The following is a 19,593-nucleotide window of genomic DNA, read 5'->3' on the forward strand; positions in this document are numbered from 1 at the left end:
GCCTACAAGCCAAATAACCCTTATTTGGCACTATATATTACGTTTTTTTCTGTGTGTATTTATGAAAGAATAACATTATGATTGGGGGTATTTGGGCCATTTGAAAACATAAAATTAACACAAATAAAGCAAGTGACATGTGAAATGATATTGCAAAACTCTGACTCAGACTATTGCAAGTGGCCTGTGTGTCGCCCTCGCAATTTTACGGAGGACCGAAAATCACTTTGTTAAATGCTGTTAAATGCAAGCATGTTCAATCTTGAATCACTTAAATCTATTTATATTAAAATATCTAGTCCTAATGTTTTAACTATGACTCCAAATGTGACATTTCAACCAATGCATTTGGCATCATCTTCTGAATGCACGCTTATAGACCCACTCATCGTTTCATTGGGCTGTAAAAAAATATATAAAAAAATGTCGTTAGATTGAATGTGCGACAAAGAGGACGATAATGCGCAATATGCGGTCAATGTTGGTCAAAGTTTAGATGGAACCCTGACTATAATAGTGTTGTTGGGGGCGAATGAGCGCTTCCTCTCAGTCTCTCACTGCCGGTCTCTCCTGCGGTTACCGAGAGGCAGGCTGGTCGTGCCACCTAAATACCTCAACCAGCTATCTGCTGCTCTGCGTTATCCCCTTTGTGCCGCGCTGTGTGATTGTTGCAGAGGATTAGGCTACTCGTTTCTACAAGGTTTTGCTCGGAGCGCAAAATTATCCGGTATAGGTGTTTTGCCAAAAAATCAACTAATTCTGAATTGAACAATGGGCTATTGCTTTTTAATTAATTTGTCCTGGTATGCTTTTAATCCTGTGCTATTTTTCAAGTATTTTAAGGAAGAATGGAAATCGATTCAAGTAAGGACGAATTACGATAGATCAGAACTATAGATTACAGTAAAATTGAGTGAGCGTTCGAGTTTGATTGAAATAACTCAACATAGCCTACATTTGACCAGTTTCGCTGCACCAATATAGTGCCCGTCTTTCAAACTGCTGAGAGACTGGGGAGGTTGTCTTGCACTGAATGAGTCGCTTTGGAACGCGCGCTATCCACAGAGCGAGCCGGTGATGAAAAAGGTCGGGATTGCGATCAGTAGGCTAGCCTATATTGGAAATTAAAAACGATTTTGGAATAATGGTGAAGTGAAAATAAGAACGCCGAAGATGCAACATCTCCTTGGTAGAATACACGATGGACAAATGCCTGCCATGAATGGTAAGAAAAGCACCTGTCCGTTTTGGGTGAGGTTTAATCATTATCAAGTCGTTAGAATGGCACATTGAAAAGTCCATTAATTTGTCTAAACATACTTTCTCATGCCCTTATGCATCGTAAATTATTATCAACATGTTCTATTAATTTGTGGCAAATCATGGTGCCATTATTGGCTAAATATTTTGATGTTAGATGGAATTACTCTTGTTGTTGTTTAGGATATATTTCTGCATTATATCATTTTTCACCCGCGCCCCTACCCTAGTCGCATCCATGCCCCATTGATAGGCTATTGTAGCCTGAAACATTAACTAATATTCAACACCCATGATCAAACCGGAATGTAAGATAACAATACCCATATTCATTCAGATTTTCGATTATTTAATAGAAAGGCAAAGATACAAGTATACGTTTTTAGGGGACATATGAAAGGAGAATGGAATTGGACATGATTATTATCTTAGTAAGACCCCAGCAGATGAACGGCAGTTATTGTATGACTAACGAAGATTTCTAAATGCATGTTACTGACTATCTGGGCATGTTAACAATTTGGAGCCATCTTTGACCTTAACATGTGAACCAATTTTGCATTCTCCTGTGCATGAATGCATAATACACATGTGACCCAGACTAAAGAGTGAACTGCTTGCATGGCTGGAATTTCTGGTGACCTTACATCAATCTATTAAGATTAGTCAACTTGGGAAAGCAACACTACTGGATACTGTGTTTATGGTACTTGCAGAGTAGCCATAGTATTCACTAGTTCTTGAAAAGGACTCCCTATTTCACACATTGAAGTACTTCTGGGAAAGTAATCTGATTCAATGTGTGGAGTCATCCTGAATAGGATGGGTTCCATTTAGTGGTGTGGATGGAAAGAACACCATTGAAAAGAAACACAAAAAAATGTGTTGGGTATTGATGTAGCCCATTCTTTTTACTCTCCATTTGAAGCGCTTATGCAATTAAAGTTATTTGTCCAATTTGTACATGCCCATGCCTGCACTTGCCACAAGTCATTTGTCCAATTTGTATCAATCTAAATGTGTTTTTTTCGCGAAGGTTTAAGGGCTGGCCGATAAATGCTATTTTAAGGTATGGTTCCATAAACCGGTATGGATTTTTACAATACCAACTACAGTGCCTTGCGAAAGTATTCTGCCCCCTTGAACTTTGCGACGTTTTGCCACATTTCAGGCTTCAAACATAAAGATATAAAACTGTATTTTTTTGTGAAGAATCAACAACAAGTGGGACACAATCATGAAGTGGAACAACATTTATTGGATATTTCAAACTTTTTGAACAAATCAAAAACTGAAAAATTGTCCGTGCAAAATTATTCAGCCCCTTTAAGTTAATACTTTGTAGCGCCACCTTTTGCTGCGATTACAGCTGTAAGTCGCTTGGGGTATGTCTCTATCAGTTTTGCACATAGAGAGACTGACATTTTTTCCCATTCCTCCTTGCAAAACAGCTCGAGCTCAGTGAGGTTGGATGGAGAGCATTTGTGAACAGCAGTTTTCAGTTCTTTCCACAGATTCTCGATTGGATTCAGGTCTGGACTTTGACATGGCCATTCTAACACCTGGATATGTTTAGTTTTGAACCATTCCATTGTAGATTTTGCTTTATGTTTTGGATCATTGACTTGTTGGAAGACAAATCTCCGTCCCAGTCTCAGGTCTTTTGCAGACTCCATCAGGTTTTCTTCCAGAATGGTCCTGTATTTGGCTCCATCCATCTTCCCATCAATTTTAACCATCTTCCCTGTCCCTGCTGAAGAAAAGCTGGCCCAAACCATGATGCTGCCACCACCATGTTTGACAGTGGAGATGGTGTGTTCAGGGTGATGAGCTGTGTTGCTTTTACGCCAAACATAGCGTTTTGCATTGTTGCCAAAAAGTTCAATTTTGGTTTCATCTGACCAGAGCACCTTCTTCCACATGTTTGGTGTGTCTCCCAGGTGGCTTGTGGCAAACTTTAAACAACACTTTTTATGGATATCTTTAAGAAATGGCTTTCTTCTTGCCACTCTTCCATAAAGGCCAGATTTGTGCAATATACGACTGATTGTTGTCCTATGGACAGAGTCTCCCACCTCAGCTGTAGATCTCTGCAGTTCATCCAGAGTGATCGTGGGCCTCTTGGCTGCATCTCTGATCAGTCTTCTCCTTATATGAGCTGAAAGTTTAGAGGGACGGCCAGGTCTTGGTAGATTTGCAGTGGTCTGATACTCCTTCCATTTCAATATTATCGCTTGCACAGTGCATCATGGGATGTTTAAAGCTTGGGAAATCTTTTTGTATCCAAATCCGGCTTTAAACTTCTTCACAACAGTATCTCGGACCTGCCTGGTGTGTTTCTTGTTCTTCATGATGCTCTCTGCGCTTTTAATGGACCTCTGAGACTATCACAGTGCAGGTGCATTTATACGGAGACTTGATTACACACAGGTGTATTGTATTTATCATCATTAGTCATTTAGGTCAACATTGGATCATTCAGAGATCCTCACTGAACTTCTGGAGAGAGTTTGCTGCACTGAAAGTAAAGGGGCTGAATAATTTTGAACGCCCAATTATTCAGTTTTTGATTTGTTAAAAAAGTTTGAAATATCCAATAAATGTCGTTCCACTTCATGATTGTGTCCAACTTGTTGTTGATTCTTCACAAAAAAATACAGTTTTATATCTTTGTTTGAAGCCTGAAATGTGGCAAAACGTCGCAAAGTTCAAGGGGGCCGAAAACTTTCGCAAGGCACTGTATAAATCTATTTAGATGAAATTTTAAATAAGTTAGAAGTTCTACACATTGGATCACTTCACTGTCAGTTGTTATCCTCTGCCAAGGGATAATCTGCGGTGGAAGGTGGCCGAGCCACCTCGATGTTTGTAACACCATGGGACATCCAGAAAATGGTTCTTCTCGCGGACACCTCTGTAGCTTCTGAACAGTTTGGCCTAGAAACTGCAAGTCCCACGGGACTCGTCTGAATTCGGTACCGTCAAAGTGCCAACTTCTGTTTGTAGCGTCCGAACCGTTTGGGCTTCAAACTTTTGTGACCCTCCCCTCTAATGGCTTAGACTCTTAAGAATCAAAGGGATACTTTCGGATTCTGGCAATGAGTCCCTTTATCTACTTCCCCAGAGTCAGATGAACTCTTGGGCACTATTGGCATGCTTCTGTGTCCAGTATCTAGTTGATGACCTGCACTCTACTGTCAAACGCAAGTTCAAGAATGTGTGAAGAAAAATAATGAGCACCTTCCACAACACGTTCTCCAAACCTCCAGTTCTGCTTCTAAGATAGTTGTGGCACTGCTCCTAGATTCTCAGTCCTGCCAGAACTGTGTGTATCAGTCCACAGATGGGGTGGTCAGTACAGTATGTGTGAAGTGTTTTACAGAGGGAAGAAAGCCCTGCGAATACAGGGCCAACAATAGCTTTAATACCTGTACTGTGCATGCAGGAACACTAACTCCTTCTCTGGCGGTGCTAGCTGTTCATGGCCAGAGCTCACTACAACATCACGCCAGGCCATACAGAAGGAAAGGGAACCTCGCTATAGTGCTTACTGCGAACCCACTGTCTGCTGTTTTAAGAGATGGCGTTTGCCTCACAGGGATTAGAGGCGTGCCTCTAATTGACTTAGCATGAACCATTTTACACCATACAACTCACAATCACACTCCAAACCCATGGTGACACATGCATGGAGATCCTAGCTCAAATCACCATGATGTGGTGGAGAGGTTAAGTGACAGCCCATAAGACCAGAGCCAGATTCCGTCATTTTAAAAGGTATGCTGCCTTGTGTGTGAAACAAATGCTGGGCTTAGCCCAATCAAACTGCTAATCTCTTGGTAATCACATATTAGGTACCCCACGTGAGTTTTGTTTACATTTAAGGTAGGCAACATTGAATATGTGCCTTGTATCTTTACTGCAAAACATTCAATATACTTGCAACCATCAGGGAACTGATTTTCTTTATAAGACATCTGTATTGCTAACTCATGCATTCAACTGAATCCATCCCCTCCTCCCCATCTGTATCTTGGGTGCCTATGTGTATATACTGTAAATACAGCAGTTCTGTAAACAGTCACGTATTCTTATAATTGTCTTCAAATGATTACATTACAACCACTCTAATAAGTATACTTGATTCCTTATGCAGTTGTCATTTTTGGTCAATTGAATCGAATTGAATTACTTAATTTTTCAAGAAGATCTTCAGTATTCATTGTGAAATGTCCTGCGGGTTGGGTTGGATGGCACCGACACAGACAGGTCTTTGGGCTCTCAAATAACACCTCTCTAAGCAGCCCTTGGGCTGGGCCTCTCAGAGGATCTGCTGGCTATAAATAATGGCACATATGTTGCCATGCTTCTGGCTGACGCACGCTAAGCCCCATCCTTAGCTGCCTGCACAGTACACTGGGACACACAGTACAGAGAGCTCAATGCATGCACTGCTGTGTGGTATGACTGAGGAGCTGAGTGATAGGAATACGTGTGTGTGAACGGTGTGTGTGTGTGTGTGTGTGTGTGTCTGTAGGGTATTGGGGGGTGACATAGGCCTCAGGCGTGCCTCCCTCTATCTCTTCATCTTTCTCGTCATATTTGTCATTCTTGTTTTATCACTATAACCTCACCCTATCACTGTTGTTTTCTTCATCTCCTTTCTCTCTTACCCTCTGCCTCTCTACACCCACCCCTTCCTTTTCCTCCCACCCAGCTTGCACTCCTGACTGGCAGACTCTTAACCTGTCAGAGAAAGTGGTTACTGCCACTTTGTTTTGCCAAATATATTTCAGAGAATTTTATAGGCCCATCAGCAGAAGGAAACAATAGCATCACCATGGGACATGTAAAGACTGCTTGGTGTGCTAAGCACTGATATCATGAACATAGCATTACAGTTTTAAACCACAACACCAACCACAGGGACACACACACAATTACTATAAAAATGCTGGCCAACAGGACTGATATCAGGTGTAAGATGGGACAAAAAAAATGAATTCACAAGCTTTTCAGCTACAGGCATTCCCACAATGTCCATATACCAAGTTATAGTGAGTTAATACTTTCATTGATGGTGTAAATTCCTCCTGTAAATAAGGCATTTATAACACTTTTGATAATGCAACACCCATGAAGTTGTGATGACTGGTTTCATAAAGGGTATTATTCAAGGCCTTATGTATACCCCCTTGGAGTAATGTATTTTTGTTATAGCATGGTTGGAACAAATAACAAAGAGTAGTGTCATCTGATAGCAAAAATTTGGCTAAATATGAATTTATATCGGTCCTGCTCTAAAACGCAGCATACATTTCAAAAGAGTGACAACATTGCTGGTCCATCAAATAATTGTCATATACATTACTCTTACAGAATTTTCACTTGGGCGAGGATATTGGACAATGAAAGCCTATTGGAGGATAACGTTTATCTAGGACAGAAGAGTTTATAACTGAGTTTATAGCAGATCCCCTTATTGTATGGGACACTTTTAAATGTGACTTTAGTGGCCATACAATTCAATACTCATCTCTAAAATAAAAGCAATTTAGGTCAAAAGAGTCCATATTAACAAAGGAAATAAAATGACACGATTCACCATTCAATATTTTGAAAGAGGACGCAAAGTACTTTAAGCATATGCTTTCGTTTCAGTCTCCTTCATTTCCATTAACCAAATTCATTGTATGGATTTGTTTCTATTAATAATGTAAAACTAACATCTGTACAGAAAGACTCATGTGAAGGCCAAATTACAGAGGCAGAACTTCTTGATGTAATCAAGGCCTTTAAGTCTGGGAAAACTCCAGGGCTGGATGGCATACCAGTTGAGGTATACCAAACCTTTTTTATGTAATACTTTCATTGATGGTGTAAATGTTTTATGTTTTAACCACTCCTATGACAATTTTTTGATGATCAGATACTCAACAAGAAAGTCTGATTTAATTATTCCTGAAAGAGGGGGAAAAAAATTCTAGGCCATTTAGCAAAATGCATAGCGCATATACTGTAATTTAAAAGGTATTGTTGGATATTATTCATCCTAATCAGTTTTTTACACGGATGATGGGTTGAAGATAATATAAGACAAGTACTGGAAACTATAATATATAACACAAATATAACACTATGAAAGATCTGGGAAACCAGGCCTGCTGACTTTGAAAAGTATTTTGGTAAAGTACAACTGAAATTTATACATAAATGCCTGGAATATTTCAATTTTGGATATTATTTTATGCAATGGGTTAAAGATATGTATACAGTGCCTTGCGAAAGTATTCGGCCCCCTTGAACTTTGCGACCTTTTGCCACATTTCAGGCTTCAAACATAAAGATATAAAACTGTATTTTTTTGTGAAGAATCAACAGCAAGTGGGACACAATCATGAAGTGGAACGACATTTATTGGATATTTCAAACTTTTCTAACAAATCAAAAACTGAAAAATTGGGCGTGCAAAATTATTCAGCCCCTTTACTTTCAGTGCAGCAAACTCTCTCCAGAAGTTCAGTGAGGATCTCTGAATGATCCAATGTTGACCTAAATGACTAATGATGATAAATACAATCCACCTGTGTGTAATCAAGTCTCCGTATAAATGCACCTGCACTGTGATAGTCTCAGAGGTCCGTTAAAAGCACAGAGAGCATCATGAAGAACAAGGAACACACCAGGCAGGTCCGAGATACTGTTGTGAAGAAGTTTAAAGCTGGATTTGGATACAAAAATATTTCCCAAGCTTTAAACATCCCAAGGAGCACTGTGCAAGCGATAATATTGAAATGGAAGGAGTATCAGACCACTGCAAATCTACCAAGACCTAGCCGTCCCTCTAAACTTTCAGCTCATACAAGGAGAAGACTGATCAGAGATGCAGCCAAGAGGCCCATGATCACTCTGGATGAACTGCAGAGATCTACAGCTGAGGTGGGAGACTCTGTCCATAGGACAACAATCAGTCGTATATTGCACAAATCTGGCCTTTATGGAAGAGTGGCAAGAAGAAAGCCATTTCTTAAAGATATCCATAAAATGTGTCGGTTAAAGTTTGCCACAAGCCACCTGGGAGACACACCAAACATGTCGAAGAAGGTGCTCTGGTCAGATGAAACCAAAATTGAACTTTTTGGCAACAATGCAAAACGTTATGTTTGGCGTAAAAGCAACACAGCTCATCACCCTGAACACACCATCTCCACTGTCAAACATGGTGGTGGCAGCATCATGGTTTGGGCCTGCTTTTCTTCAGCAGGGACATGAAAGATGGTTAAAATTGATGGGAAGATGGATGGAGCCAAATACAGGACCATTCTGGAAGAAAACCTGATGGAGTCTGCAAAAGACCTGAGACTGGGACAGAGATTTGTCTTCCAACAAGACAATGATCCAAAACATAAAGCAAAATCTACAATGGAATGGTTCAAAATAAACATATCCAGGTGTTAGAATGGCCAAGTCAAAGTCCAGACCTGAATCCAATCGAGAATCTGTGGAAAGAACTGAAAACTGCTGTTCACAAATGCTCTCCATCCAACCTCGCTGAGCTCGAGCTGTTTTGCAAGGAGGAATGGGAAAAAATGTCAGTCTCTCGATGTGCAAAACTGATAGAGACATACCCCAAGCGACTTACAGCTGTAATCACAGCAAAAGGTGGCGCTACAAAGTATTAACTTAAGGGGGCTGAATAATTTTGCACGCCCAATTTTTCTGTTTTTGATTTGTTAAAAAAATTTGAAATATCCAATAAATGTCGTTCCACTTCATGATTGTGTCCCACTTCTTGTTGATTCTTCACAAAAAAATACAGTTTTATATCTTTATGTTTGAAGCCTGAAATGTGGCAAAAGGTCGCAAAGTTCAAGGGGGCCGAATACTTTCGCAAGGCACTGTAGTAACCACAGGTGTAAAATAGTAAATAATGGCTACTTCTCAGAAAGTATTAAACTGTCAAGAGGATTTACACAAGGTTGTCCATTATCGCCATGTCTACTTACTGTATTATGGCCATTGAAATGTTAGCTTTAAAATCAGATCCAACAATAATTGCAAGGGGCAAGAAAGCCACAGCTTAAAAGCAAAGTTGTCATTGTATGCTGATGATTCATGTTTTCTTTTGAATCCACAATTTAGATTCCTCCAAGGATCTTAGATACTTTTTCTAACCACTCTGGATTACAACCAAATTATGATAAGTATACTATATTACTTATTGGATCACAAAGAAATACAACTTGTGTAGTTTACCAAATAAACGGCCTGACGGTGATGTGGACATACTTGGTATTCAAAGAAATGATCTCGCTGCAATACATTTTTATAGAAAGTTAGCAACAATAGATCCGATCTTGCTACTATTGAAAGAAAAATACCTGTCTATTTGTGGAAAAATCACCCTGATTAACTCTTTAGTCATATCGTAATTTACAGTTGAAGTCGGAAGTTTACATACACCTCAGTTTCACAATTCCTGACATTTAATTCTAGTAAAAATTCCCTGTCTTAGGTCAGTTAGGAACACCACTTTATTTTAAGAATGTGAAATGTCTGAAAAATATTAGAGAGAATGATTTATTTCAGCAATTATTTATGGGGTGAATTGATCAGTGAATTATAAGAGAAATAATCTGTCGGTAAACAATTGTTGGAATGTCCTAACCAACTTGCCAAAACTATAGTTTGTTAACAAGAAATTTGTGGAGTGGTTTGAAAACGAGTTTTAATGACTCCAACCTAAGTGTATGTAAACTTCAACTGTACCTATTTGCTTATGGCCTTACCTACACCTAGCGACGAGTTTTAAATTATATGAGCAAAAAATCTTTCCCTTCATTTGGAACGGCAAACCAGACAAAATTAAACGGGCCTGTTTGTATAATTAATATGGGCAGATTAAATATTAAAGCATTAAACCTCTCACTAAACGCTTCAGTCATACAAAAGTTGTATTTATTAAATCCAAACTGGTACTCTAGCAAATTAGTAAGAATGTCTCACTGAATGTTCAAGAATGGCCTTTTTCCCTTCATTCAGATTACAACCTCTCACTTTCAGTTCATTTCAAATGCAATCTCATCTATACATGTATATATTTACAAAACATTACATAGGGGATTGGAAATGATGCAGACAGTCACATTGATGGAAGCTACAATCTTTCTGCAAAATTAAAGCTGATCTACCCCATTAAAAACGTAAAACAAATGTAGCCACCTTAAAGGAGACTTTTTATATCCATACACTGCCTTTCGCGTTCCATATTTCTAAGCAGTTTGTCAAAGCTGAGCTCTTGTGCATTGGCACAAATTATTTATCATGGTGTATATTAGTGATAGTGCAGAGATGACATCCTCCCTTCATTTTAACTCTCTAAAGTGTTATGTGCTGTGAAGATATACAATGCCTTCGGGAAGTATTCAGACGCCATTACTTTTTCCACATTTTGTTACATTACAGCCTTATTCTAAAATAGATGAAATAAATACAAATCCTCAGGAATCTACATGCAATACCCCACAGTGATGAAGTGAAAACAGGTTTTAAAACTTTTGGGAAAATGTCATAAAAATAAAAAACTAAAATACCTTATTTATGATATGAGACTTGAAATTGAGCTCAGGTGCATCCTGTCTCCATTGATCATCCTCGAGATGTTTCTACAATTCAATTGATTGGACATGATTTGGAAAGGCACATGTGCATGTCAGAGCAAAATCCAAGCCCTGAGGCTAAAGGAATTGTCCGTAGATCTCAGAGACAAGATTGTGTCAAGGCACAGATCTGGCGAAGGGTATCAAACCATTTCTGCAGCATTGAAGAGCCCAAGAACACAGTTGCCTCTATCATAAATTGAAGATGTTTGGAACCACGTTTGGAACCACCAAGACTCGGAGCTGGCCACCCAGCCAAACTGAGCGATTGGGGGAGAAGGGCCTTAGTCAGGGAGGTGACCAAGAACCCGATGGCCACTCTGACAAAGCTCTGGAGATCCTCTGTGGATATGGGAGAACCTTCCAGAAGGACAACCATCTATGCCGCACTCGGGCCAATCGGGCCCTTGTGGTAGAGTAGCCAGACGGAAGCCACTTCTCAGTAAAAGGCACATGACAGCCTGCTTGTAGTTTTCCAAAAGGCACCTAAAGACTCTCAGACCATGAGAAATAAGATTATCTCTGGATGAAACCTGGCACCATCCCTATGGTCAAGCATGGTGGTGGCAGCATCATGCTGTGGGGATGATTTTCAGCAGCAGCGACTGGGAGACAAGTCAGGATCGAGGACAAGATGAACGGAGCAAAGTGCAGAGAGATCCTTGATGAAAACCTGCTCCAGAGCTCTCAGGACCTCAGACTGAGGCAAAGGTTTCCCTTCCAACAGTACAACGACCCTAAGCAGACAGCCAAGACAATGTAGAATTGGCTTCAGGGCAAGTCTCTGAATGTCCTTGAGTGGCCCAGCCAGAGCCCGGACTTGAACCCGATCGAACATCTCTGGAGAGACCTGAAAATAGCTGTTCAGCAACGCTCCCAATCCAACTTGGCAGAGCTTGAGAGGATCTGCAGAGAAGAATGGGAGAAACTCTACAAATACAGGTGTGCCAAGCTTGTAGTGTCTTACCCAAGAAGACCTGCCAAAGGTGCTTCAACAAAGTACTGAGTAAAGGGTTTGAATACTTACAGTATGTAAATGTGATATTTTAGTTTTTATTTATTTTTATTTTTTAGCAACAAGTTCTAAAACCCATTTTTGCTTTGTCATTATTGTGTGTCGATTGATGAGAGAAAAAACTATTTAATACGTTTTAGAATAAGGCTATAACATAACAAATTTTAGAAAAAGTCAATCTGTCTGAATTCTCTCTGAAGGCACTGTATGCTGTTGCTAGGATGTGTTCACTCTCATCTCTGGGTTGAGTGTTGTTTGGTGCTGTGTCATGAATGGTCAGAGTGTCCTTACTGTTGTGCTTGCCAGTGGAGGCTGCTAGCCTGAATGTCAGTCAGAGCAGAAAAGGCATTAGACTAAAAGGCTCAAGAGATGAAGTATCCCCTGCACAGCACAGACAGGCACTGCACTCAACTATATAGGCCTAGCCTGGTCTTCCTAACTGCCTTATTCGTCATGTTGGACAAGACAGCAGCAAGTCTAATTTGTCATTACAGCCACTACAATGTCTCATCATCAGCCATTTATTCTGTCCTTGGACCAGTAGCATCCCTAAAACTGGGATTAGAAGGTCATGCCTGCCAGCCCACTCCATCACCCAGTGTACAGAAACATGTATGGGTGGAGAGGGGTATTCAAACAAAGGCATGGAGGTGAATTATACACAGGACGATGTGTTTGGTTTAGCCTGGTTCCAGATCTTGCCAAATCCTATGGTTATCATCACTATTTGGCAACAGAAACCGATTTGGGACCAGGCATGTTTGGTTTGTTCCTCAGTGTCGAGCAGGAGGTCATGTGACCTCTGAGTCATCCAGAGGTGGAAGTAATAAGCCTTCTGGCGAGGGTTCAGGTGGCAGTCGAGAGATGAGTTCGGATTGGTCTGCCATATAGAAGGCTTCTGTCTACTTGAGCTCGTTAGTAAGTAAACGTCTGCAAAAAAGCATAATGAAATTGTTGCCAGCAGAGCTGGTTAGGCTGTTTTCATGTTATCCAATCATCAGCCAGAGCGTCAACTGTACGCTCCGAGAGTGAAACGAGATTGGTGGGGCTAAAGCTTAAAAGGGTGTGAACGATGCTGAATGGGTGTAGACAAAGAAGATCTCCTCACTAGATACTAAAACATTCAAAGGCCATTTTCTCAAAAGTGAGTTTACAAGTTGATCAACTTTAAAAGCAGAATTACTTTCCCATTGTTACTCAAATGCAGTGAATGATATACCATTTTGTAGCTCTGAGTCTCTACAATAAAAGAGTTTAACATGATTTTTGAATGACTACCTCATGCAAACGTCATCCTCACCCTCCATTTGGCAATCAGACCATAATTATATCCTCCTGATTCCTGCTTACAAGCAACAATTAAAGCAGGGAGCACCAGTGACTAGATCAATAAAAAATTGGTCAGATAAAGCAGATGCTAAACTACAGGATTGTTTTGTTTTCAACCAAAAACAATTCAATATTACTTTCGAAATATAGTTAATAGCCTTAAAGTTAAGGCGATCTTACAAACTTATGTAACAGTATTTATTCAGCCTTAAAATGAATAACACACATCCATAGCCACATTTTGAGATTACTTTTACTAAATGTCTTCTTATGTAATCATAGAAAGCATGCATGTTCAAGATAGCATGCAAAGGTCACAGGCATGTGGAGATCTTCACAATTCCTCTAATAACCTGTGCAGAATCTTAAACAACATTGATCACTTGCACTATGTACTTTTAATGGAATATCAACTTCAATTGAGGTCATTTGGTGGGGCTATTACATGAAGCACAGTTTTAAAACATTAAGTTGTTGTGTAAATACAAAATATCTGACATTGCGTTCCCGTTTGAAAATTTTTGTGCTTTAAATTGTTTGTAAGCGAAGTGATGAGACATTTAGATGACAACTAAAACCAAAAATCTGACAGTGTTTTTCCATTGAAATTTGGTTGTGCTTTAGACGGTTGAAAGCATAGCAATAACACATTGGGAATTCAACAAACTTCTGGCTGTCTTTTTTTGGGGTGGGTGAATAAAGGTTGAAATCTTATTGATCAATGTCTCAACCAAATATTACCCAAAGTTCCACAGTTAAATGATGTGGTGTGCCCAGTGGGTTATGTCTGCAGCCAATCAAAGCTCAATTGTGGGACAAAATGTCATAATTCCTTTGTCTCAAACCTGTCTGTGCATAGACAAACTGTGGCCAAAGCCAAATCCACTCCTTATTTATATATTTATTCATGATTCCCTGATCCCTCTCTTCTATGGACAACCCAATCCCGCAACTGACAGGTCAGCACTTAGAGAGTTAGAAACCTGCCCCAGCAGAATTGTATACTGAACAGTATTTAGTTGTTTTGTCAAGTGGAAATGTGCGGCTGTATGATTCAGTCCTTGCTGCATGCATTTCCTGTTTCGGTAATTGATTAAGATATCATCCCCCCCCCCCCCCCCCCCCCCCCCCGCCCCTTGCTCTGTGAAGCAGAGTCCTCCAGTGCTCCTATAGTGCTGATTTCTTCGAGCAGCATGCATTCCATCACATCGTTTACACACCTAGCTATATCAATAACTTCGCTGCATCGAAGGCACTGGGTGTCTCCGGAAAACTGAGGTCAAACAATCCCAGAAATGATTTAGAGGCTAACGTATTGTTGGTGCTTTTCAATTGTTATCTGTTCTATTGAATTATGTCTGTCCATGTCTGCAATAGCTTGGAACATTTGAGAGATTTAGGCACACGGTGCATACTTACTAGAAGTTAATGTTGAGTAAACTGCTGCCTACATGTTCTCTTATTATGATTAAAGAAATTAGAGAAATTAGTTGTACTGCTGGGTTTTACAGACTCAAATGTAACAAAAGACGAAATTTGTTATAAAGAAACGTACAAATAATACATTTATGATATCAGTTATCATTATCAGTAAAACGTCAAAGATTTGGCTGCTTGGGGGGGGGGGGTGAGGAGTCCCCCAGCTCCGCTAAGACCATTGACAACCATGTGTCGTTGGCAAGGGAATGGTAAATAAATATCAGAACTATTCGGCTTTAATATCATCACCTTTTGAAGAACATATTCAGAACTAAACATTTCTGATTATTCCACATTTACCTCTATCATCAGAGTTATTCAGCAAGTAACTGCATGCTTGCCATGATCAGTAAACATCAAGGACATGTATTTTCATATACAGTTTCTTCAGAAAGTATTCATACTGTACCACTTGACTTATTCCACAATTTTGTTGTGTAACAGCCTGTATAGATGGTCTTCGCTCAGTCATCTACACACAATACCTCATAATGACAAAGTGAAAACGTGTGTGTAGAAAATGTTGCAAATGTATTTAAGAATGAAATATTGAAATAACTACGTTACATAGAGTACCAGTCAAATGTTTGGACACATCCATTCATTCAGGGGTTTTTCTTTATTTTTTATTATGTTCTACATTGTAGAATAATAGTGAAGACATCAAAACTTTGAAATAACACATAATATGGAATCAGGTAGTAACCAGTGTTCAACAAATCAAGATATATTTTATATTCTTCCTAGTAGCCACCCTTTGCCATGATGACATCTTTGCACACTCTTGGCCTTCTCTCAACCAGCTTCATGAGTTAGTCACCTGGAATGCATTTCAATTAACAGGTGGGTCTTGTTAAAAGTTAATTTGTGGAATTTCATTCCTTCTAAATTCATTTGAGCCAATCAGTTGTGTTGTGACAAGGTAGGGATGGTATACAGAAGATAGCTCTATTTGGTAAAAGACCAACTCCATATTATGGCAGGAACATCTTAAATAAGCAAAGAGAAATTACAGACCATCATGACTTTAAGACATGAAGGTCAGTCAATGCGGAACATATCAAGAACTTTGAAAGTTTCTTCAAGTGCAGTCGCTAAAACCATCAAGTGCTGTGATGAAACTAGCTCTCATGAGGACCACCATAGGAAAGGAAGACCCAGAGTTACCTCTGCTGCAGAGAATAAGTTCATCACCAGCCTCAGAAATTGCAGCCCAAATAAATTCTTCACAGAGTTCAAGTAACAGACACATCTCAACATCAACTGTTCAGAGGAGACTGCGTGAATCAGGCCTTCATGGTCAAATTGCTGCAAAGAAACCACTACTAAAGACACAAATAAGAAGAAGAGACTTGCTTGGGCCAAGAAAGATTCTGAGTCTTTGTGAGATGCAGAGTAGGTGAACAGATGATTTCCACATCTGTGGTTCCCACTGTGAAGCATGGAGGAGGAGGTGTGATTGTGTGGGGGTGCGTTGCTGGTGACATTGTCAGTGTTTAATTTAGATTTCTAGGCACACTTAACCAGCATGGCTAACACAGAATTCTGCAGCAATATGCCAGCCCATCTGGATTTCACTTAGTGCGACTATCATTTGTTTTTCAGCAGGACAATGTCCCAAAACACACCTGCAGGCTATGTAAAGGCTATTTGACCAAGACCAAGAGTGATGGAGTGCTGCATCAGATGACCTGGCCTCTACAATCAAATGACCTCAACCCAATTGAGGTGGTTTAAGATGAGTTGGACTGCAGTGTGAAGGAAAAGAAGCCAACGATTGCTCAGTAAACCTGTATGTGGGAACTCCTTCAAGACTGTTGTTATTGCATTCCTAATGAAGCTGATTGAGAGAATGCCAACAGTGTGCAAAGCTGTCATCAAGGCAAAGGTTGGCTACTTTGAAGAATCTAAAATATATTTTGGTTTGTTTAACACTTTTTTGGGTTGTACATGATTCTAGATGTGTTCTTTCATAGTTTTTATATCTTCACTATTATTCTACAATGTAGAATGAGTAAGTCTTCACAAGTATTCAAGTAGTCAAAAGTTTACTATTTGGTCCCATATTCCTAGCATACAATGATTACACCAAGTGTTTGCCTACAAACTTGTTGGATGCATTTGCTTTGCTTTGTTTGGTTGTGTTTCGGATTATTTTGTCCACAATAGAAATTAATGGTAACCCATAACGACAAAGCAAAAAAAGATTTTTGGAGAATTAAAAAAAAAAATCTCCCGGTGTCTGGTGGAAAGCAGACTGAACCAAGTTTCGTCTAGGATTTTGCCTGTGCTTAGCTCCATTTCGTTTTATTTCTTATCCCGAAAAACTCTCCAGACCTTAGCAATTACAAGCACACCCATAACATGACGCAACCACCACTATGCTTGAAAATATGGAGAGTAGTACTGAGTAATGTGTTGTATTGGATTTGCCCCAAACATAACACTTTGTATGAAGGACAAAAAGTAAATTTCTTTGCCAAATGTTTTGCAGTATTACTTTAGTGCCCAGTTAAAAACAGGATGCATGTTTTGGAAAATTTGTATTCTGTACAGGCTTCCTTTGTTTCACTCTGTCAATTACAGTGCATTTGGAAAGTAGTCAGACCCCTTGACTTTTTCCACATTTTGTGACGTTACAACCTTATTCTAAAATTTATTAAATTAAACATTTCTCATCAATCTACACACAATACCCAATAATGAAAAAGCAAAAACATTGTTTGTTTTTTTACATATTTGCAAAGGTAATAAAAATAAAAAACAGAAATACCTTTTTTCCATAAGTATTCATACAGTTTGCTATGAGACTCGAAATTGAGCTCAGGTGCATCCTGTTTCCATTGATCATCCTTGACATGTTTCTACAACTTGATTTGAGTCCACCTGTGGTATATTTAATTGATTTGACATTGATGGTCTCCAAGAACACAGTGGCCTCCATCATTCTTAAATGGAAGAAGTTTGGCCAAACTGAGCAATCGGGGGAGAAGGGCCTTGGTCAGGGAGGTGACCATGAACCCAATGGTCACTCAGACAGAGTTCCTCTGTGGAGATAGGAGAACCTTCCAGAAGGACAACCATCTCTGCAGCACTCCACCAATCAGGCCTTTACAGTAGAGTGGCCAGAAGAAGCCACTCCTCAGTAAAAAGGCACATGACAGCCTACTTGGAGTTTGCCAAAAGTCACCTAAAGGACTCTCAGACCAACTCTTTGGCCTGAATGCCAAGCGACACGCCTGGAGGAAACCCTGCTCCATTCCTATGGTGAAGCTTGGTGGTGGCAGCATCATGTTGTGGGGATGTTTTTCAGTGGCATGATTTTCTTCAGAGACAGGAACTGGGAGACTAGTCAGGATTGAGGGAAAGATGAATGGAGAAAAGTACAGAAACATCCTTGATTAAAACCTGCTCCAAAACGCTCAGGACCTCAGATTTGGGGCGAAGGTTCACCTTCCAACAGGACAATGACCCTAAGCACACAGCCAAGACAACGCAGGTGTGGCTTTCGGACAAGTCTCTGAATGTCCTTGTATGGCCCAGCCAGAGACCGTACTTGAACCCGATCGATCATATCTGGAGAGACCTGAAAATTGCTCTGCAGCGACTCTCCCCATCCAATCTTACAGAGCTTGAGAGGCTCTGCAGAGAAGAATGGGAGAAACTCCCCAAATATAGATGTGCCAAGCTTGTAGCGTCATACCCAAGAAGACTCCAGGCTGTAATCCCTGCTGTAAGGCTGTAAGATGCTTCAACAAATTAATGTGCAAGAAGTCTGAATACTTATGTAAGGTGTGAGGTTAGCAATCTTTTTACTACTTTAATACGCATATAAGTGAAGATGTGCCAATACTTATGCTCCCCTAAAATGGGGGGACTATGTGCGAAAAGTGTTGTAATTTCTAAACGGTTTACCCTCAAATTAAAGCACTGTAAACGCATAGCCATTGTTTGATTTCAAATCTAAACTTTTAGAGTATAGTTCCAATAATATGGAGGGCACTGTATATATCTTGAACAAGAATAAAAATGCAACATGCAACAATTTAAACAATTTTACTGAGTTACAGTTCATATAAGACAATCAGTCAATTGAAATAAATTCATTAGGCCCTAATATATGGATTTCACATGACTGGACAGGGGCGCAGCCATGGGCGGGCCTGGGAGGACATAGGCCTACTCACTTGGGAGCAAGGCCCACCCACTGGAGAGACAGGCCCAACCAATCAGAATTAGTTTTCCTCACAAATGGTTTACGGTTGTGATTCCCGGTTGGACATACTGCCAAACTCTCTAAAACAACGTTGGAGGCAGCTTATGGTAGAGAAATGATGGTGGAAATTCCTGCAGTCAGCATACCAATTGCATGCTCCCTCAAACTTGAGACAGCTGTGGCATTGTGTTGTGTGACTAAACAGCACATTATAGAGTGGCCCTTTACTGTATCCAGCACAAGGTGCACTTGTGTAATTATCATGCTGTTTTATCTGCTTCTTACTATGCCACACCTGTCAGGTGGCTGGATTATCTTGGCTAAGGAGAAATGCTCACTAACAGGGATGTAAACAAATTTGTTCACAAATAGTTTACACACACATAACCAATAATCTCTGACAAAAAAACACAAATGTAAAAAAAATGGTGGAAACAGCATTTTGGAAATAAACTCTTCAGATTCTGCTGTTCTATCGCATATGAAATTATGTCCCACAGACAAAACAGTGTGCGTTGTTTCCAGTATCTTCTTTATTGTTGTCATATCGTAAATGGATGTTGCAGTTTCACCATTAAAGTTGAGATCCGCATTAGGAGAAACGGAGCCACTGGCCGCCTTAGGCGCATTTGTTG

The 19,593-nt window shown here is 39.9% G+C and overlaps 1 protein-coding gene across 2 annotated transcripts in view; it reads left to right on the forward strand.

The window, feature by feature from the left end:
* Window positions 1-387: 387 nt before the first annotated feature.
* LOC110529794 (leucine-rich repeat and fibronectin type-III domain-containing protein 2) overlaps window positions 388-19,593 on the forward strand; it is a 153,059-nt gene continuing 133,853 nt past the window's right edge. Inside the window, exon 1 of one of the 2 annotated variants that reach the window (XM_021612328.3) lies at window positions 388-1,225. The gene's annotated coding sequence lies outside the window, so the exon portion shown is untranslated. The remainder of the gene's footprint in view (window positions 1,226-19,593) is intronic. The other variant, XM_090243201.1, reaches the window with a different exon arrangement.

This window comes from Oncorhynchus mykiss, chromosome 8, assembly GCF_057628025.1.
Source record: "Oncorhynchus mykiss isolate SJ-2025 chromosome 8, ASM5762802v1, whole genome shotgun sequence".
Taxonomy (NCBI): domain Eukaryota; kingdom Metazoa; phylum Chordata; class Actinopteri; order Salmoniformes; family Salmonidae; genus Oncorhynchus; species Oncorhynchus mykiss.